The sequence below is a fragment of the Schistocerca cancellata genome, unplaced genomic scaffold (assembly GCF_023864275.1).
Source record: "Schistocerca cancellata isolate TAMUIC-IGC-003103 unplaced genomic scaffold, iqSchCanc2.1 HiC_scaffold_412, whole genome shotgun sequence".
In the NCBI taxonomy this organism is placed as follows: domain Eukaryota; kingdom Metazoa; phylum Arthropoda; class Insecta; order Orthoptera; family Acrididae; genus Schistocerca; species Schistocerca cancellata.
In genome coordinates this window covers 26624-44889 of record NW_026046429.1, presented here as the reverse complement: position 1 = coordinate 44889, position 18266 = coordinate 26624, and the positions used below count along the sequence as shown (strand labels likewise).

The following is an 18266-nucleotide window of genomic DNA, read 5'->3' as shown; positions in this document are numbered from 1 at the left end:
CGCACTGACGCTGGGACTGCAGAAAGCCGTCGCTGAGATGGTGAGTACACAGATGTGCTCGAAAATTTCATTTTCTTTTTAAGAATCGCAATTTCAATCATTCGAGTGCGGCAAAAGCAGTAGTGCAGCGTTTTTTTTTTTTTTTTCTTTTCTTAAGATCTCGCAGCTGCTTGGAGGTATGTCCATCGTTTTAAGACGACAGAAAACTAGCGTCAGCGGTGCGTCAGTGGGAAGTCGGTGAAGTCGCCATTGGAGCCATAAGCCAGCAATTACGACATGCGAAACACTCGCACACCACGCAGCTGTACGATAATGCTCGTGCGTGGGCCCGCATAGCTGAGTCGGTAGAGCGTTAGGTTTTCAACCGAAGGGTCCTGGGTTCAAGTCCCTGTCTGGGCGAAAATTAGTACACTTTCGTAACGGCTAATGGAAACCCTACAGCAAAGAGTGAGGCCACGCCGTTTTCTGCCATCAGATTGCTTCTAAAGATGGCGGTTTGACTTGTCGGGAGTCGCTTCCGCCACCGGCAGTCGTGGCCGAGTGGTTAAGGCGTCTGACTTGAAATCAGATTCCCTCTGGGAGCGTAGGTTCGAGTCCTGCCGACTGCGAAAATTTTCTCGCTCTCAAAAGGCGGACGTTGAGCTGCATCCTAGCAGTTGCGTCACTACTAAACACGTGGGTCACCAGCAATGTGCAGTGTTATTTGATCGAGGGCGCAGCGTTACAGTCGCGCCCAGAAGCCGCAGCTCATCTCCTCGTCTCACAGCCGTCCACCAGGTGTTAGTACAAGTGTCGCCTCACTGGGCAGTGCAGATGTGTCCATTTTAGCTTGCAGACGATGACGTGTAGCAATTTATGAGCTAACGCAAGTCGAATGTTTTACCATGTGTATCTGCTAGATACTGCCTCTCATATGGTGGAGAGGCTCACTCCTTCTTGTGTCTCGTTCTCTGCACACGAGTTGCCCCTGGCATCGATATAGCACGGGTTTTCTAGCGTCAGCGTGGCGTCACGTCAAGTCAGCGAATTCAATATCACACGAATCGAGTCGACATGTTTGCTTGTTACGATGACGGAAGCTGAAGAAATGTGTGTGGAACTTCACTGCATCGGCTGCTCGCCCTTCAGCGTCCCTGTGTCTTATCAGACGAAGGTGACTGTGAAATTGGCAACGAGGCAGAAGTGAACGAACACATGCAAATGGCAACCTTCGCCGTCAGCCGAAATAGCTCAGTTGGGAGAGCGTTAGACTGAAGATCTAAAGGTCCCTGGTTCGATCCCGGGTTTCGGCAGGTACTCGTTTTGATGCGACGCCAATGGAATTACTCTGCGTTTGTGATAATGCAACTACCGCTGACAACAAAAATGACTCTCTCCTGTAGCTGTTCTGGTTGTCTATTGCATGCCACAAGAGGAACTTACTAGATAACTAACTCCCTTAGAAGCAAAAGAATTAAAAATATCCTACCGACTGCATTCCTTTTTCTGTGTCAGGTGGTGAAGAACGTCTTCAACGGAACCGTGAAATGAGCGAAAGCGTGGGAAACATTGCATTCGAAATGCTTGTGAATTTTCCAATTGCCCAGTGAGTGTCGACAAAACACGTAAATTCTCTGCTCCAACGTATGAGACGTAACAACTGGTGCAATTTGTTGTTGCATCGTGTGTCAGCAGTCTTCGATAGTGTGTTACGGGCTTAGCGCGATAAGTTTGTAGACAGCATTTAGGCGACGTTTTATTAGTAACGGCCCCATGCAGCGATTGCACAACAGTAAAGGACATGAGTCAATGTATAGTTGTGCATCGTAGGAGATTTTGCAGCCTTGTGTGAGCCCGGATAGCTCAGTCGGTAGAGCATTAGGCTTTTAACCTAAGGGTCCAGGGTTCAAGTCCCTGTCCGGGCGGAAATTTTAATACTTTGGTAGCGATTCGTCTGGTAGCGGTGGAAACGCTACGGAAAATAATGCAGCTACGCCGTTTTCTGACACCACAGCGTTTTATACGGTAGCAGTTGCATGTGTCGGGAGAACACCGCGCTAACGGCAGTCGTGGCCGAGTGGTTAAGGCGCTGACTCGAAATCAGATTCCCTCTGGGAGCGTAGGTTCGAATCCTACCGGCTGCGTGCGATTTTGCGTAAAGAGGAGCAAACGTTTTCGCACACATGTGACATGCGTGGGCGAATGCGGGTGCAACCAGTGACGCCATTCTCAACAAGACGAAAATTTCCGTTTTAAGAATACTGAGTTTTCGCGACGACCGCTGCTTACTGTGCCTATCGGTTCACCTCGCACTGACGCTGGGACTGCAGAAAGCCGTCGCTGAGATGGTGAGTACACAGATGTGCTCGAAAATTTCATTTTCTTTTTAAGAATCGCAATTTCAATCATTCGAGTGCGGCAAAAGCAGTAGTGCAGCGTTTTTTTTTTTTTTTTCTTTTCTTAAGATCTCGCAGCTGCTTGGAGGTATGTCCATCGTTTTAAGACGACAGAAAACTAGCGTCAGCGGTGCGTCAGTGGGAAGTCGGTGAAGTCGCCATTGGAGCCATAAGCCAGCAATTACGACATGCGAAACACTCGCACACCACGCAGCTGTACGATAATGCTCGTGCGTGGGCCCGCATAGCTGAGTCGGTAGAGCGTTAGGTTTTCAACCGAAGGGTCCTGGGTTCAAGTCCCTGTCTGGGCGAAAATTAGTACACTTTCGTAACGGCTAATGGAAACCCTACAGCAAAGAGTGAGGCCACGCCGTTTTCTGCCATCAGATTGCTTCTAAAGATGGCGGTTTGACTTGTCGGGAGTCGCTTCCGCCACCGGCAGTCGTGGCCGAGTGGTTAAGGCGTCTGACTTGAAATCAGATTCCCTCTGGGAGCGTAGGTTCGAGTCCTGCCGACTGCGAAAATTTTCTCGCTCTCAAAAGGCGGACGTTGAGCTGCATCCTAGCAGTTGCGTCACTACTAAACACGTGGGTCACCAGCAATGTGCAGTGTTATTTGATCGAGGGCGCAGCGTTACAGTCGCGCCCAGAAGCCGCAGCTCATCTCCTCGTCTCACAGCCGTCCACCAGGTGTTAGTACAAGTGTCGCCTCACTGGGCAGTGCAGATGTGTCCATTTTAGCTTGCAGACGATGACGTGTAGCAATTTATGAGCTAACGCAAGTCGAATGTTTTACCATGTGTATCTGCTAGATACTGCCTCTCATATGGTGGAGAGGCTCACTCCTTCTTGTGTCTCGTTCTCTGCACACGAGTTGCCCCTGGCATCGATATAGCACGGGTTTTCTAGCGTCAGCGTGGCGTCACGTCAAGTCAGCGAATTCAATATCACACGAATCGAGTCGACATGTTTGCTTGTTACGATGACGGAAGCTGAAGAAATGTGTGTGGAACTTCACTGCATCGGCTGCTCGCCCTTCAGCGTCCCTGTGTCTTATCAGACGAAGGTGACTGTGAAATTGGCAACGAGGCAGAAGTGAACGAACACATGCAAATGGCAACCTTCGCCGTCAGCCGAAATAGCTCAGTTGGGAGAGCGTTAGACTGAAGATCTAAAGGTCCCTGGTTCGATCCCGGGTTTCGGCAGGTACTCGTTTTGATGCGACGCCAATGGAATTACTCTGCGTTTGTGATAATGCAACTACCGCTGACAACAAAAATGACTCTCTCCTGTAGCTGTTCTGGTTGTCTATTGCATGCCACAAGAGGAACTTACTAGATAACTAACTCCCTTAGAAGCAAAAGAATTAAAAATATCCTACCGACTGCATTCCTTTTTCTGTGTCAGGTGGTGAAGAACGTCTTCAACGGAACCGTGAAATGAGCGAAAGCGTGGGAAACATTGCATTCGAAATGCTTGTGAATTTTCCAATTGCCCAGTGAGTGTCGACAAAACACGTAAATTCTCTGCTCCAACGTATGAGACGTAACAACTGGTGCAATTTGTTGTTGCATCGTGTGTCAGCAGTCTTCGATAGTGTGTTACGGGCTTAGCGCGATAAGTTTGTAGACAGCATTTAGGCGACGTTTTATTAGTAACGGCCCCATGCAGCGATTGCACAACAGTAAAGGACATGAGTCAATGTATAGTTGTGCATCGTAGGAGATTTTGCAGCCTTGTGTGAGCCCGGATAGCTCAGTCGGTAGAGCATTAGGCTTTTAACCTAAGGGTCCAGGGTTCAAGTCCCTGTCCGGGCGGAAATTTTAATACTTTGGTAGCGATTCGTCTGGTAGCGGTGGAAACGCTACGGAAAATAATGCAGCTACGCCGTTTTCTGACACCACAGCGTTTTATACGGTAGCAGTTGCATGTGTCGGGAGAACACCGCGCTAACGGCAGTCGTGGCCGAGTGGTTAAGGCGTCTGACTCGAAATCAGATTCCCTCTGGGAGCGTAGGTTCGAATCCTACCGGCTGCGTGCGATTTTGCGTAAAGAGGAGCAAACGTTTTCGCACACATGTGACATGCGTGGGCGAATGCGGGTGCAACCAGTGACGCCATTCTCAACAAGACGAAAATTTCCGTTTTAAGAATACTGAGTTTTCGCGACGACCGCTGCTTACTGTGCCTATCGGTTCACCTCGCACTGACGCTGGGACTGCAGAAAGCCGTCGCTGAGATGGTGAGTACACAGATGTGCTCGAAAATTTCATTTTCTTTTTAAGAATCGCAATTTCAATCATTCGAGTGCGGCAAAAGCAGTAGTGCAGCGTTTTTTTTTTTTTTTTTTCTTTTCTTAAGATCTCGCAGCTGCTTGGAGGTATGTCCATCGTTTTAAGACGACAGAAAACTAGCGTCAGCGGTGCGTCAGTGGGAAGTCGGTGAAGTCGCCATTGGAGCCATAAGCCAGCAATTACGACATGCGAAACACTCGCACACCACGCAGCTGTACGATAATGCTCGTGCGTGGGCCCGCATAGCTGAGTCGGTAGAGCGTTAGGTTTTCAACCGAAGGGTCCTGGGTTCAAGTCCCTGTCTGGGCGAAAATTAGTACACTTTCGTAACGGCTAATGGAAACCCTACAGCAAAGAGTGAGGCCACGCCGTTTTCTGCCATCAGATTGCTTCTAAAGATGGCGGTTTGACTTGCCGGGAGTCGCTTCCGCCACCGGCAGTCGTGGCCGAGTGGTTAAGGCGTCTGACTTGAAATCAGATTCCCTCTGGGAGCGTAGGTTCGAGTCCTGCCGACTGCGAAAATTTTCTCGCTCTCAAAAGGCGGACGTTGAGCTGCATCCTAGCAGTTGCGTCACTACTAAACACGTGGGTCACCAGCAATGTGCAGTGTTATTTGATCGAGGGCGCAGCGTTACAGTCGCGCCCAGAAGCCGCAGCTCATCTCCTCGTCTCACAGCCGTCCACCAGGTGTTAGTACAAGTGTCGCCTCACTGGGCAGTGCAGATGTGTCCATTTTAGCTTGCAGACGATGACGTGTAGCAATTTATGAGCTAACGCAAGTCGAATGTTTTACCATGTGTATCTGCTAGATACTGCCTCTCATATGGTGGAGAGGCTCACTCCTTCTTGTGTCTCGTTCTCTGCACACGAGTTGCCCCTGGCATCGATATAGCACGGGTTTTCTAGCGTCAGCGTGGCGTCACGTCAAGTCAGCGAATTCAATATCACACGAATCGAGTCGACATGTTTGCTTGTTACGATGACGGAAGCTGAAGAAATGTGTGTGGAACTTCACTGCATCGGCTGCTCGCCCTTCAGCGTCCCTGTGTCTTATCAGACGAAGGTGACTGTGAAATTGGCAACGAGGCAGAAGTGAACGAACACATGCAAATGGCAACCTTCGCCGTCAGCCGAAATAGCTCAGTTGGGAGAGCGTTAGACTGAAGATCTAAAGGTCCCTGGTTCGATCCCGGGTTTCGGCAGGTACTCGTTTTGATGCGACGCCAATGGAATTACTCTGCGTTTGTGATAATGCAACTACCGCTGACAACAAAAATGACTCTCTCCTGTAGCTGTTCTGGTTGTCTATTGCATGCCACAAGAGGAACTTACTAGATAACTAACTCCCTTAGAAGCAAAAGAATTAAAAATATCCTACCGACTGCATTCCTTTTTCTGTGTCAGGTGGTGAAGAACGTCTTCAACGGAACCGTGAAATGAGCGAAAGCGTGGGAAACATTGCATTCGAAATGCTTGTGAATTTTCCAATTGCCCAGTGAGTGTCGACAAAACACGTAAATTCTCTGCTCCAACGTATGAGACGTAACAACTGGTGCAATTTGTTGTTGCATCGTGTGTCAGCAGTCTTCGATAGTGTGTTACGGGCTTAGCGCGATAAGTTTGTAGACAGCATTTAGGCGACGTTTTATTAGTAACGGCCCCATGCAGCGATTGCACAACAGTAAAGGACATGAGTCAATGTATAGTTGTGCATCGTAGGAGATTTTGCAGCCTTGTGTGAGCCCGGATAGCTCAGTCGGTAGAGCATTAGGCTTTTAACCTAAGGGTCCAGGGTTCAAGTCCCTGTCCGGGCGGAAATTTTAATACTTTGGTAGCGATTCGTCTGGTAGCGGTGGAAACGCTACGGAAAATAATGCAGCTACGCCGTTTTCTGACACCACAGCGTTTTATACGGTAGCAGTTGCATGTGTCGGGAGAACACCGCGCTAACGGCAGTCGTGGCCGAGTGGTTAAGGCGTCTGACTCGAAATCAGATTCCCTCTGGGAGCGTAGGTTCGAATCCTACCGGCTGCGTGCGATTTTGCGTAAAGAGGAGCAAACGTTTTCGCACACATGTGACATGCGTGGGCGAATGCGGGTGCAACCAGTGACGCCATTCTCAACAAGACGAAAATTTCCGTTTTAAGAATACTGAGTTTTCGCGACGACCGCTGCTTACTGTGCCTATCGGTTCACCTCGCACTGACGCTGGGACTGCAGAAAGCCGTCGCTGAGATGGTGAGTACACAGATGTGCTCGAAAATTTCATTTTCTTTTTAAGAATCGCAATTTCAATCATTCGAGTGCGGCAAAAGCAGTAGTGCAGCGTTTTTTTTTTTTTTTTTCTTTTCTTAAGATCTCGCAGCTGCTTGGAGGTATGTCCATCGTTTTAAGACGACAGAAAACTAGCGTCAGCGGTGCGTCAGTGGGAAGTCGGTGAAGTCGCCATTGGAGCCATAAGCCAGCAATTACGACATGCGAAACACTCGCACACCACGCAGCTGTACGATAATGCTCGTGCGTGGGCCCGCATAGCTGAGTCGGTAGAGCGTTAGGTTTTCAACCGAAGGGTCCTGGGTTCAAGTCCCTGTCTGGGCGAAAATTAGTACACTTTCGTAACGGCTAATGGAAACCCTACAGCAAAGAGTGAGGCCACGCCGTTTTCTGCCATCAGATTGCTTCTAAAGATGGCGGTTTGACTTGTCGGGAGTCGCTTCCGCCACCGGCAGTCGTGGCCGAGTGGTTAAGGCGTCTGACTTGAAATCAGATTCCCTCTGGGAGCGTAGGTTCGAGTCCTGCCGACTGCGAAAATTTTCTCGCTCTCAAAAGGCGGACGTTGAGCTGCATCCTAGCAGTTGCGTCACTACTAAACACGTGGGTCACCAGCAATGTGCAGTGTTATTTGATCGAGGGCGCAGCGTTACAGTCGCGCCCAGAAGCCGCAGCTCATCTCCTCGTCTCACAGCCGTCCACCAGGTGTTAGTACAAGTGTCGCCTCACTGGGCAGTGCAGATGTGTCCATTTTAGCTTGCAGACGATGACGTGTAGCAATTTATGAGCTAACGCAAGTCGAATGTTTTACCATGTGTATCTGCTAGATACTGCCTCTCATATGGTGGAGAGGCTCACTCCTTCTTGTGTCTCGTTCTCTGCACACGAGTTGCCCCTGGCATCGATATAGCACGGGTTTTCTAGCGTCAGCGTGGCGTCACGTCAAGTCAGCGAATTCAATATCACACGAATCGAGTCGACATGTTTGCTTGTTACGATGACGGAAGCTGAAGAAATGTGTGTGGAACTTCACTGCATCGGCTGCTCGCCCTTCAGCGTCCCTGTGTCTTATCAGACGAAGGTGACTGTGAAATTGGCAACGAGGCAGAAGTGAACGAACACATGCAAATGGCAACCTTCGCCGTCAGCCGAAATAGCTCAGTTGGGAGAGCGTTAGACTGAAGATCTAAAGGTCCCTGGTTCGATCCCGGGTTTCGGCAGGTACTCGTTTTGATGCGACGCCAATGGAATTACTCTGCGTTTGTGATAATGCAACTACCGCTGACAACAAAAATGACTCTCTCCTGTAGCTGTTCTGGTTGTCTATTGCATGCCACAAGAGGAACTTACTAGATAACTAACTCCCTTAGAAGCAAAAGAATTAAAAATATCCTACCGACTGCATTCCTTTTTCTGTGTCAGGTGGTGAAGAACGTCTTCAACGGAACCGTGAAATGAGCGAAAGCGTGGGAAACATTGCATTCGAAATGCTTGTGAATTTTCCAATTGCCCAGTGAGTGTCGACAAAACACGTAAATTCTCTGCTCCAACGTATGAGACGTAACAACTGGTGCAATTTGTTGTTGCATCGTGTGTCAGCAGTCTTCGATAGTGTGTTACGGGCTTAGCGCGATAAGTTTGTAGACAGCATTTAGGCGACGTTTTATTAGTAACGGCCCCATGCAGCGATTGCACAACAGTAAAGGACATGAGTCAATGTATAGTTGTGCATCGTAGGAGATTTTGCAGCCTTGTGTGAGCCCGGATAGCTCAGTCGGTAGAGCATTAGGCTTTTTAACCTAAGGGTCCAGGGTTCAAGTCCCTGTCCGGGCGGAAATTTTAATACTTTGGTAGCGATTCGTCTGGTAGCGGTGGAAACGCTACGGAAAATAATGCAGCTACGCCGTTTTCTGACACCACAGCGTTTTATACGGTAGCAGTTGCATGTGTCGGGAGAACACCGCGCTAACGGCAGTCGTGGCCGAGTGGTTAAGGCGTCTGACTCGAAATCAGATTCCCTCTGGGAGCGTAGGTTCGAATCCTACCGGCTGCGTGCGATTTTGCGTAAAGAGGAGCAAACGTTTTCGCACACATGTGACATGCGTGGGCGAATGCGGGTGCAACCAGTGACGCCATTCTCAACAAGACGAAAATTTCCGTTTTAAGAATACTGAGTTTTCGCGACGACCGCTGCTTACTGTGCCTATCGGTTCACCTCGCACTGACGCTGGGACTGCAGAAAGCCGTCGCTGAGATGGTGAGTACACAGATGTGCTCGAAAATTTCATTTTCTTTTTAAGAATCGCAATTTCAATCATTCGAGTGCGGCAAAAGCAGTAGTGCAGCGTTTTTTTTTTTTTTTTCTTTTCTTAAGATCTCGCAGCTGCTTGGAGGTATGTCCATCGTTTTAAGACGACAGAAAACTAGCGTCAGCGGTGCGTCAGTGGGAAGTCGGTGAAGTCGCCATTGGAGCCATAAGCCAGCAATTACGACATGCGAAACACTCGCACACCACGCAGCTGTACGATAATGCTCGTGCGTGGGCCCGCATAGCTGAGTCGGTAGAGCGTTAGGTTTTCAACTGAAGGGTCCTGGGTTCAAGTCCCTGTCTGGGCGAAAATTAGTACACTTTCGTAACGGCTAATGGAAACCCTACAGCAAAGAGTGAGGCCACGCCGCTTTCTGCCATCAGATTGCTTCTAAAGATGGCGGTTTGACTTGTCGGGAGTCGCTTCCGCCACCGGCAGTCGTGGCCGAGTGGTTAAGGCGTCTGACTTGAAATCAGATTCCCTCTGGGAGCGTAGGTTCGAGTCCTGCCGACTGCGAAAATTTTCTCGCTCTCAAAAGGCGGACGTTGAGCTGCATCCTAGCAGTTGCGTCACTACTAAACACGTGGGTCACCAGCAATGTGCAGTGTTATTTGATCGAGGGCGCAGCGTTACAGTCGCGCCCAGAAGCCGCAGCTCATCTCCTCGTCTCACAGCCGTCCACCAGGTGTTAGTACAAGTGTCGCCTCACTGGGCAGTGCAGATGTGTCCATTTTAGCTTGCAGACGATGACGTGTAGCAATTTATGAGCTAACGCAAGTCGAATGTTTTACCATGTGTATCTGCTAGATACTGCCTCTCATATGGTGGAGAGGCTCACTCCTTCTTGTGTCTCGTTCTCTGCACACGAGTTGCCCCTGGCATCGATATAGCACGGGTTTTCTAGCGTCAGCGTGGCGTCACGTCAAGTCAGCGAATTCAATATCACACGAATCGAGTCGACATGTTTGCTTGTTACGATGACGGAAGCTGAAGAAATGTGTGTGGAACTTCACTGCATCGGCTGCTCGCCCTTCAGCGTCCCTGTGTCTTATCAGACGAAGGTGACTGTGAAATTGGCAACGAGGCAGAAGTGAACGAACACATGCAAATGGCAACCTTCGCCGTCAGCCGAAATAGCTCAGTTGGGAGAGCGTTAGACTGAAGATCTAAAGGTCCCTGGTTCGATCCCGGGTTTCGGCAGGTACTCGTTTTGATGCGACGCCAATGGAATTACTCTGCGTTTGTGATAATGCAACTACCGCTGACAACAAAAATGACTCTCTCCTGTAGCTGTTCTGGTTGTCTATTGCATGCCACAAGAGGAACTTACTAGATAACTAACTCCCTTAGAAGCAAAAGAATTAAAAATATCCTACCGACTGCATTCCTTTTTCTGTGTCAGGTGGTGAAGAACGTCTTCAACGGAACCGTGAAATGAGCGAAAGCGTGGGAAACATTGCATTCGAAATGCTTGTGAATTTTCCAATTGCCCAGTGAGTGTCGACAAAACACGTAAATTCTCTGCTCCAACGTATGAGACGTAACAACTGGTGCAATTTGTTGTTGCATCGTGTGTCAGCAGTCTTCGATAGTGTGTTACGGGCTTAGCGCGATAAGTTTGTAGACAGCATTTAGGCGACGTTTTATTAGTAACGGCCCCATGCAGCGATTGCACAACAGTAAAGGACATGAGTCAATGTATAGTTGTGCATCGTAGGAGATTTTGCAGCCTTGTGTGAGCCCGGATAGCTCAGTCGGTAGAGCATTAGGCTTTTAACCTAAGGGTCCAGGGTTCAAGTCCCTGTCCGGGCGGAAATTTTAATACTTTGGTAGCGATTCGTCTGGTAGCGGTGGAAACGCTACGGAAAATAATGCAGCTACGCCGTTTTCTGACACCACAGCGTTTTATACGGTAGCAGTTGCATGTGTCGGGAGAACACCGCGCTAACGGCAGTCGTGGCCGAGTGGTTAAGGCGTCTGACTCGAAATCAGATTCCCTCTGGGAGCGTAGGTTCGAATCCTACCGGCTGCGTGCGATTTTGCGTAAAGAGGAGCAAACGTTTTCGCACACATGTGACATGCGTGGGCGAATGCGGGTGCAACCAGTGACGCCATTCTCAACAAGACGAAAATTTCCGTTTTAAGAATACTGAGTTTTCGCGACGACCGCTGCTTACTGTGCCTATCGGTTCACCTCGCACTGACGCTGGGACTGCAGAAAGCCGTCGCTGAGATGGTGAGTACACAGATGTGCTCGAAAATTTCATTTTCTTTTTAAGAATCGCAATTTCAATCATTCGAGTGCGGCAAAAGCAGTAGTGCAGCGTTTTTTTTTTTTTTTCTTTTCTTAAGATCTCGCAGCTGCTTGGAGGTATGTCCATCGTTTTAAGACGACAGAAAACTAGCGTCAGCGGTGCGTCAGTGGGAAGTCGGTGAAGTCGCCATTGGAGCCATAAGCCAGCAATTACGACATGCGAAACACTCGCACACCACGCAGCTGTACGATAATGCTCGTGCGTGGGCCCGCATAGCTGAGTCGGTAGAGCGTTAGGTTTTCAACCGAAGGGTCCTGGGTTCAAGTCCCTGTCTGGGCGAAAATTAGTACACTTTCGTAACGGCTAATGGAAACCCTACAGCAAAGAGTGAGGCCACGCCGTTTTCTGCCATCAGATTGCTTCTAAAGATGGCGGTTTGACTTGTCGGGAGTCGCTTCCGCCACCGGCAGTCGTGGCCGAGTGGTTAAGGCGTCTGACTTGAAATCAGATTCCCTCTGGGAGCGTAGGTTCGAGTCCTGCCGACTGCGAAAATTTTCTCGCTCTCAAAAGGCGGACGTTGAGCTGCATCCTAGCAGTTGCGTCACTACTAAACACGTGGGTCACCAGCAATGTGCAGTGTTATTTGATCGAGGGCGCAGCGTTACAGTCGCGCCCAGAAGCCGCAGCTCATCTCCTCGTCTCACAGCCGTCCACCAGGTGTTAGTACAAGTGTCGCCTCACTGGGCAGTGCAGATGTGTCCATTTTAGCTTGCAGACGATGACGTGTAGCAATTTATGAGCTAACGCAAGTCGAATGTTTTACCATGTGTATCTGCTAGATACTGCCTCTCATATGGTGGAGAGGCTCACTCCTTCTTGTGTCTCGTTCTCTGCACACGAGTTGCCCCTGGCATCGATATAGCACGGGTTTTCTAGCGTCAGCGTGGCGTCACGTCAAGTCAGCGAATTCAATATCACACGAATCGAGTCGACATGTTTGCTTGTTACGATGACGGAAGCTGAAGAAATGTGTGTGGAACTTCACTGCATCGGCTGCTCGCCCTTCAGCGTCCCTGTGTCTTATCAGACGAAGGTGACTGTGAAATTGGCAACGAGGCAGAAGTGAACGAACACATGCAAATGGCAACCTTCGCCGTCAGCCGAAATAGCTCAGTTGGGAGAGCGTTAGACTGAAGATCTAAAGGTCCCTGGTTCGATCCCGGGTTTCGGCAGGTACTCGTTTTGATGCGACGCCAATGGAATTACTCTGCGTTTGTGATAATGCAACTACCGCTGACAACAAAAATGACTCTCTCCTGTAGCTGTTCTGGTTGTCTATTGCATGCCACAAGAGGAACTTACTAGATAACTAACTCCCTTAGAAGCAAAAGAATTAAAAATATCCTACCGACTGCATTCCTTTTTCTGTGTCAGGTGGTGAAGAACGTCTTCAACGGAACCGTGAAATGAGCGAAAGCGTGGGAAACATTGCATTCGAAATGCTTGTGAATTTTCCAATTGCCCAGTGAGTGTCGACAAAACACGTAAATTCTCTGCTCCAACGTATGAGACGTAACAACTGGTGCAATTTGTTGTTGCATCGTGTGTCAGCAGTCTTCGATAGTGTGTTACGGGCTTAGCGCGATAAGTTTGTAGACAGCATTTAGGCGACGTTTTATTAGTAACGGCCCCATGCAGCGATTGCACAACAGTAAAGGACATGAGTCAATGTATAGTTGTGCATCGTAGGAGATTTTGCAGCCTTGTGTGAGCCCGGATAGCTCAGTCGGTAGAGCATTAGGCTTTTAACCTAAGGGTCCAGGGTTCAAGTCCCTGTCCGGGCGGAAATTTTAATACTTTGGTAGCGATTCGTCTGGTAGCGGTGGAAACGCTACGGAAAATAATGCAGCTACGCCGTTTTCTGACACCACAGCGTTTTATACGGTAGCAGTTGCATGTGTCGGGAGAACACCGCGCTAACGGCAGTCGTGGCCGAGTGGTTAAGGCGTCTGACTCGAAATCAGATTCCCTCTGGGAGCGTAGGTTCGAATCCTACCGGCTGCGTGCGATTTTGCGTAAAGAGGAGCAAACGTTTTCGCACACATGTGACATGCGTGGGCGAATGCGGGTGCAACCAGTGACGCCATTCTCAACAAGACGAAAATTTCCGTTTTAAGAATACTGAGTTTTCGCGACGACCGCTGCTTACTGTGCCTATCGGTTCACCTCGCACTGACGCTGGGACTGCAGAAAGCCGTCGCTGAGATGGTGAGTACACAGATGTGCTCGAAAATTTCATTTTCTTTTTAAGAATCGCAATTTCAATCATTCGAGTGCGGCAAAAGCAGTAGTGCAGCGTTTTTTTTTTTTTTTTTCTTTTCTTAAGATCTCGCAGCTGCTTGGAGGTATGTCCATCGTTTTAAGACGACAGAAAACTAGCGTCAGCGGTGCGTCAGTGGGAAGTCGGTGAAGTCGCCATTGGAGCCATAAGCCAGCAATTACGACATGCGAAACACTCGCACACCACGCAGCTGTACGATAATGCTCGTGCGTGGGCCCGCATAGCTGAGTCGGTAGAGCGTTAGGTTTTCAACCGAAGGGTCCTGGGTTCAAGTCCCTGTCTGGGCGAAAATTAGTACACTTTCGTAACGGCTAATGGAAACCCTACAGCAAAGAGTGAGGCCACGCCGTTTTCTGCCATCAGATTGCTTCTAAAGATGGCGGTTTGACTTGTCGGGAGTCGCTTCCGCCACCGGCAGTCGTGGCCGAGTGGTTAAGGCGTCTGACTTGAAATCAGATTCCCTCTGGGAGCGTAGGTTCGAGTCCTGCCGACTGCGAAAATTTTCTCGCTCTCAAAAGGCGGACGTTGAGCTGCATCCTAGCAGTTGCGTCACTACTAAACACGTGGGTCACCAGCAATGTGCAGTGTTATTTGATCGAGGGCGCAGCGTTACAGTCGCGCCCAGAAGCCGCAGCTCATCTCCTCGTCTCACAGCCGTCCACCAGGTGTTAGTACAAGTGTCGCCTCACTGGGCAGTGCAGATGTGTCCATTTTAGCTTGCAGACGATGACGTGTAGCAATTTATGAGCTAACGCAAGTCGAATGTTTTACCATGTGTATCTGCTAGATACTGCCTCTCATATGGTGGAGAGGCTCACTCCTTCTTGTGTCTCGTTCTCTGCACACGAGTTGCCCCTGGCATCGATATAGCACGGGTTTTCTAGCGTCAGCGTGGCGTCACGTCAAGTCAGCGAATTCAATATCACACGAATCGAGTCGACATGTTTGCTTGTTACGATGACGGAAGCTGAAGAAATGTGTGTGGAACTTCACTGCATCGGCTGCTCGCCCTTCAGCGTCCCTGTGTCTTATCAGACGAAGGTGACTGTGAAATTGGCAACGAGGCAGAAGTGAACGAACACATGCAAATGGCAACCTTCGCCGTCAGCCGAAATAGCTCAGTTGGGAGAGCGTTAGACTGAAGATCTAAAGGTCCCTGGTTCGATCCCGGGTTTCGGCAGGTACTCGTTTTGATGCGACGCCAATGGAATTACTCTGCGTTTGTGATAATGCAACTACCGCTGACAACAAAAATGACTCTCTCCTGTAGCTGTTCTGGTTGTCTATTGCATGCCACAAGAGGAACTTACTAGATAACTAACTCCCTTAGAAGCAAAAGAATTAAAAATATCCTACCGACTGCATTCCTTTTTCTGTGTCAGGTGGTGAAGAACGTCTTCAACGGAACCGTGAAATGAGCGAAAGCGTGGGAAACATTGCATTCGAAATGCTTGTGAATTTTCCAATTGCCCAGTGAGTGTCGACAAAACACGTAAATTCTCTGCTCCAACGTATGAGACGTAACAACTGGTGCAATTTGTTGTTGCATCGTGTGTCAGCAGTCTTCGATAGTGTGTTACGGGCTTAGCGCGATAAGTTTGTAGACAGCATTTAGGCGACGTTTTATTAGTAACGGCCCCATGCAGCGATTGCACAACAGTAAAGGACATGAGTCAATGTATAGTTGTGCATCGTAGGAGATTTTGCAGCCTTGTGTGAGCCCGGATAGCTCAGTCGGTAGAGCATTAGGCTTTTAACCTAAGGGTCCAGGGTTCAAGTCCCTGTCCGGGCGGAAATTTTAATACTTTGGTAGCGATTCGTCTGGTAGCGGTGGAAACGCTACGGAAAATAATGCAGCTACGCCGTTTTCTGACACCACAGCGTTTTATACGGTAGCAGTTGCATGTGTCGGGAGAACACCGCGCTAACGGCAGTCGTGGCCGAGTGGTTAAGGCGTCTGACTCGAAATCAGATTCCCTCTGGGAGCGTAGGTTCGAATCCTACCGGCTGCGTGCGATTTTGCGTAAAGAGGAGCAAACGTTTTCGCACACATGTGACATGCGTGGGCGAATGCGGGTGCAACCAGTGACGCCATTCTCAACAAGACGAAAATTTCCGTTTTAAGAATACTGAGTTTTCGCGACGACCGCTGCTTACTGTGCCTATCGGTTCACCTCGCACTGACGCTGGGACTGCAGAAAGCCGTCGCTGAGATGGTGAGTACACAGATGTGCTCGAAAATTTCATTTTCTTTTTAAGAATCGCAATTTCAATCATTCGAGTGCGGCAAAAGCAGTAGTGCAGCGTTTTTTTTTTTTTTTCTTTTCTTAAGATCTCGCAGCTGCTTGGAGGTATGTCCATCGTTTTAAGACGACAGAAAACTAGCGTCAGCGGTGCGTCAGTGGGAAGTCGGTGAAGTCGCCATTGGAGCCATAAGCCAGCAATTACGACATGCGAAACACTCGCACACCACGCAGCTGTACGATAATGCTCGTGCGTGGGCCCGCATAGCTGAGTCGGTAGAGCGTTAGGTTTTCAACTGAAGGGTCCTGGGTTCAAGTCCCTGTCTGGGCGAAAATTAGTACACTTTCGTAACGGCTAATGGAAACCCTACAGCAAAGAGTGAGGCCACGCCGCTTTCTGCCATCAGATTGCTTCTAAAGATGGCGGTTTGACTTGTCGGGAGTCGCTTCCGCCACCGGCAGTCGTGGCCGAGTGGTTAAGGCGTCTGACTTGAAATCAGATTCCCTCTGGGAGCGTAGGTTCGAGTCCTGCCGACTGCGAAAATTTTCTCGCTCTCAAAAGGCGGACGTTGAGCTGCATCCTAGCAGTTGCGTCACTACTAAACACGTGGGTCACCAGCAATGTGCAGTGTTATTTGATCGAGGGCGCAGCGTTACAGTCGCGCCCAGAAGCCGCAGCTCATCTCCTCGTCTCACAGCCGTCCACCAGGTGTTAGTACAAGTGTCGCCTCACTGGGCAGTGCAGATGTGTCCATTTTAGCTTGCAGACGATGACGTGTAGCAATTTATGAGCTAACGCAAGTCGAATGTTTTACCATGTGTATCTGCTAGATACTGCCTCTCATATGGTGGAGAGGCTCACTCCTTCTTGTGTCTCGTTCTCTGCACACGAGTTGCCCCTGGCATCGATATAGCACGGGTTTTCTAGCGTCAGCGTGGCGTCACGTCAAGTCAGCGAATTCAATATCACACGAATCGAGTCGACATGTTTGCTTGTTACGATGACGGAAGCTGAAGAAATGTGTGTGGAACTTCACTGCATCGGCTGCTCGCCCTTCAGCGTCCCTGTGTCTTATCAGACGAAGGTGACTGTGAAATTGGCAACGAGGCAGAAGTGAACGAACACATGCAAATGGCAACCTTCGCCGTCAGCCGAAATAGCTCAGTTGGGAGAGCGTTAGACTGAAGATCTAAAGGTCCCTGGTTCGATCCCGGGTTTCGGCAGGTACTCGTTTTGATGCGACGCCAATGGAATTACTCTGCGTTTGTGATAATGCAACTACCGCTGACAACAAAAATGACTCTCTCCTGTAGCTGTTCTGGTTGTCTATTGCATGCCACAAGAGGAACTTACTAGATAACTAACTCCCTTAGAAGCAAAAGAATTAAAAATATCCTACCGACTGCATTCCTTTTTCTGTGTCAGGTGGTGAAGAACGTCTTCAACGGAACCGTGAAATGAGCGAAAGCGTGGGAAACATTGCATTCGAAATGCTTGTGAATTTTCCAATTGCCCAGTGAGTGTCGACAAAACACGTAAATTCTCTGCTCCAACGTATGAGACGTAACAACTGGTGCAATTTGTTGTTGCATCGTGTGTCAGCAGTCTTCGATAGTGTGTTACGGGCTTAGCGCGATAAGTTTGTAGACAGCATTTAGGCGACGTTTTATTAGTAACGGCCCCATGCAGCGATTGCACAACAGTAAAGGACATGAGTCAATGTATAGTTGTGCATCGTAGGAGATTTTGCAGCCTTGTGTGAGCCCGGATAGCTCAGTCGGTAGAGCATTAGGCTTTTAACCTAAGGGTCCAGGGTTCAAGTCCCTGTCCGGGCGGAAATTTTAATACTTTGGTAGCGATTCGTCTGGTAGCGGTGGAAACGCTACGGAAAATAATGCAGCTACGCCGTTTTCTGACACCACAGCGTTTTATACGGTAGCAGTTGCATGTGTCGGGAGAACACCGCGCTAACGGCAGTCGTGGCCGAGTGGTTAAGGCGTCTGACTCGAAATCAAACAGAAGTGGCGAATGTTATAACCAGATCCTGTAGTACGAAAACTTAGATAAACTTGTAAAAGTTTGGTTGCTCCAAGGAGGACTGCGTTCCCTGCATAATTCTTTTGTCCCGTGTGTTTTCCTTTGAACTTTATTTACTGTGCGTTGCTGGTGAGACTCCTTG

At 49.2% G+C, this 18266-nt stretch overlaps 30 non-coding genes across 30 annotated transcripts; all 30 read left to right on the top strand.

Annotated features, from left to right (window-relative positions):
- Nucleotides 1-526: 526 nt before the first annotated feature.
- Trnas-uga (transfer RNA serine (anticodon UGA)) lies at nucleotides 527-608 on the top strand. Its single transcript has one exon. It is a non-coding gene; the product is annotated as a tRNA-Ser (tRNA).
- A 611-nt stretch (nucleotides 609-1219) lies between these two features.
- Trnaf-gaa (transfer RNA phenylalanine (anticodon GAA)) lies at nucleotides 1220-1292 on the top strand. The gene has a single exon. It is a non-coding gene; the product is annotated as a tRNA-Phe (tRNA).
- Nucleotides 1293-1831: 539 nt separating this feature from the next.
- On the top strand, nucleotides 1832-1904 carry Trnak-uuu (transfer RNA lysine (anticodon UUU)). The gene has a single exon. It is a non-coding gene; the product is annotated as a tRNA-Lys (tRNA).
- A 138-nt stretch (nucleotides 1905-2042) lies between these two features.
- Trnas-cga (transfer RNA serine (anticodon CGA)) lies at nucleotides 2043-2123 on the top strand. Its single transcript has one exon. It is a non-coding gene; the product is annotated as a tRNA-Ser (tRNA).
- Nucleotides 2124-2813: 690 nt separating this feature from the next.
- Nucleotides 2814-2895, top strand: Trnas-uga (transfer RNA serine (anticodon UGA)). The gene has a single exon. It is a non-coding gene; the product is annotated as a tRNA-Ser (tRNA).
- Nucleotides 2896-3506: 611 nt separating this feature from the next.
- Nucleotides 3507-3579, top strand: Trnaf-gaa (transfer RNA phenylalanine (anticodon GAA)). Its single transcript has one exon. It is a non-coding gene; the product is annotated as a tRNA-Phe (tRNA).
- Nucleotides 3580-4118: 539 nt separating this feature from the next.
- Trnak-uuu (transfer RNA lysine (anticodon UUU)) lies at nucleotides 4119-4191 on the top strand. The gene has a single exon. It is a non-coding gene; the product is annotated as a tRNA-Lys (tRNA).
- Nucleotides 4192-4329: 138 nt separating this feature from the next.
- Trnas-cga (transfer RNA serine (anticodon CGA)) lies at nucleotides 4330-4411 on the top strand. The gene has a single exon. It is a non-coding gene; the product is annotated as a tRNA-Ser (tRNA).
- A 692-nt stretch (nucleotides 4412-5103) lies between these two features.
- Trnas-uga (transfer RNA serine (anticodon UGA)) lies at nucleotides 5104-5185 on the top strand. Its single transcript has one exon. It is a non-coding gene; the product is annotated as a tRNA-Ser (tRNA).
- Nucleotides 5186-5796: 611 nt separating this feature from the next.
- Nucleotides 5797-5869, top strand: Trnaf-gaa (transfer RNA phenylalanine (anticodon GAA)). Its single transcript has one exon. It is a non-coding gene; the product is annotated as a tRNA-Phe (tRNA).
- Nucleotides 5870-6408: 539 nt separating this feature from the next.
- Trnak-uuu (transfer RNA lysine (anticodon UUU)) lies at nucleotides 6409-6481 on the top strand. The gene has a single exon. It is a non-coding gene; the product is annotated as a tRNA-Lys (tRNA).
- A 138-nt stretch (nucleotides 6482-6619) lies between these two features.
- Nucleotides 6620-6701, top strand: Trnas-cga (transfer RNA serine (anticodon CGA)). The gene has a single exon. It is a non-coding gene; the product is annotated as a tRNA-Ser (tRNA).
- A 691-nt stretch (nucleotides 6702-7392) lies between these two features.
- On the top strand, nucleotides 7393-7474 carry Trnas-uga (transfer RNA serine (anticodon UGA)). Its single transcript has one exon. It is a non-coding gene; the product is annotated as a tRNA-Ser (tRNA).
- A 611-nt stretch (nucleotides 7475-8085) lies between these two features.
- Trnaf-gaa (transfer RNA phenylalanine (anticodon GAA)) lies at nucleotides 8086-8158 on the top strand. Its single transcript has one exon. It is a non-coding gene; the product is annotated as a tRNA-Phe (tRNA).
- A 751-nt stretch (nucleotides 8159-8909) lies between these two features.
- Trnas-cga (transfer RNA serine (anticodon CGA)) lies at nucleotides 8910-8991 on the top strand. The gene has a single exon. It is a non-coding gene; the product is annotated as a tRNA-Ser (tRNA).
- A 690-nt stretch (nucleotides 8992-9681) lies between these two features.
- On the top strand, nucleotides 9682-9763 carry Trnas-uga (transfer RNA serine (anticodon UGA)). The gene has a single exon. It is a non-coding gene; the product is annotated as a tRNA-Ser (tRNA).
- Nucleotides 9764-10374: 611 nt separating this feature from the next.
- Nucleotides 10375-10447, top strand: Trnaf-gaa (transfer RNA phenylalanine (anticodon GAA)). The gene has a single exon. It is a non-coding gene; the product is annotated as a tRNA-Phe (tRNA).
- Nucleotides 10448-10986: 539 nt separating this feature from the next.
- Trnak-uuu (transfer RNA lysine (anticodon UUU)) lies at nucleotides 10987-11059 on the top strand. Its single transcript has one exon. It is a non-coding gene; the product is annotated as a tRNA-Lys (tRNA).
- Nucleotides 11060-11197: 138 nt separating this feature from the next.
- On the top strand, nucleotides 11198-11279 carry Trnas-cga (transfer RNA serine (anticodon CGA)). Its single transcript has one exon. It is a non-coding gene; the product is annotated as a tRNA-Ser (tRNA).
- A 689-nt stretch (nucleotides 11280-11968) lies between these two features.
- Nucleotides 11969-12050, top strand: Trnas-uga (transfer RNA serine (anticodon UGA)). Its single transcript has one exon. It is a non-coding gene; the product is annotated as a tRNA-Ser (tRNA).
- Nucleotides 12051-12661: 611 nt separating this feature from the next.
- On the top strand, nucleotides 12662-12734 carry Trnaf-gaa (transfer RNA phenylalanine (anticodon GAA)). Its single transcript has one exon. It is a non-coding gene; the product is annotated as a tRNA-Phe (tRNA).
- Nucleotides 12735-13273: 539 nt separating this feature from the next.
- On the top strand, nucleotides 13274-13346 carry Trnak-uuu (transfer RNA lysine (anticodon UUU)). Its single transcript has one exon. It is a non-coding gene; the product is annotated as a tRNA-Lys (tRNA).
- A 138-nt stretch (nucleotides 13347-13484) lies between these two features.
- Trnas-cga (transfer RNA serine (anticodon CGA)) lies at nucleotides 13485-13566 on the top strand. The gene has a single exon. It is a non-coding gene; the product is annotated as a tRNA-Ser (tRNA).
- Nucleotides 13567-14257: 691 nt separating this feature from the next.
- Trnas-uga (transfer RNA serine (anticodon UGA)) lies at nucleotides 14258-14339 on the top strand. Its single transcript has one exon. It is a non-coding gene; the product is annotated as a tRNA-Ser (tRNA).
- Nucleotides 14340-14950: 611 nt separating this feature from the next.
- Nucleotides 14951-15023, top strand: Trnaf-gaa (transfer RNA phenylalanine (anticodon GAA)). Its single transcript has one exon. It is a non-coding gene; the product is annotated as a tRNA-Phe (tRNA).
- Nucleotides 15024-15562: 539 nt separating this feature from the next.
- Trnak-uuu (transfer RNA lysine (anticodon UUU)) lies at nucleotides 15563-15635 on the top strand. Its single transcript has one exon. It is a non-coding gene; the product is annotated as a tRNA-Lys (tRNA).
- Nucleotides 15636-15773: 138 nt separating this feature from the next.
- Trnas-cga (transfer RNA serine (anticodon CGA)) lies at nucleotides 15774-15855 on the top strand. The gene has a single exon. It is a non-coding gene; the product is annotated as a tRNA-Ser (tRNA).
- A 689-nt stretch (nucleotides 15856-16544) lies between these two features.
- Trnas-uga (transfer RNA serine (anticodon UGA)) lies at nucleotides 16545-16626 on the top strand. Its single transcript has one exon. It is a non-coding gene; the product is annotated as a tRNA-Ser (tRNA).
- Nucleotides 16627-17237: 611 nt separating this feature from the next.
- Nucleotides 17238-17310, top strand: Trnaf-gaa (transfer RNA phenylalanine (anticodon GAA)). Its single transcript has one exon. It is a non-coding gene; the product is annotated as a tRNA-Phe (tRNA).
- A 539-nt stretch (nucleotides 17311-17849) lies between these two features.
- On the top strand, nucleotides 17850-17922 carry Trnak-uuu (transfer RNA lysine (anticodon UUU)). Its single transcript has one exon. It is a non-coding gene; the product is annotated as a tRNA-Lys (tRNA).
- Nucleotides 17923-18266: the final 344 nt, after the last annotated feature.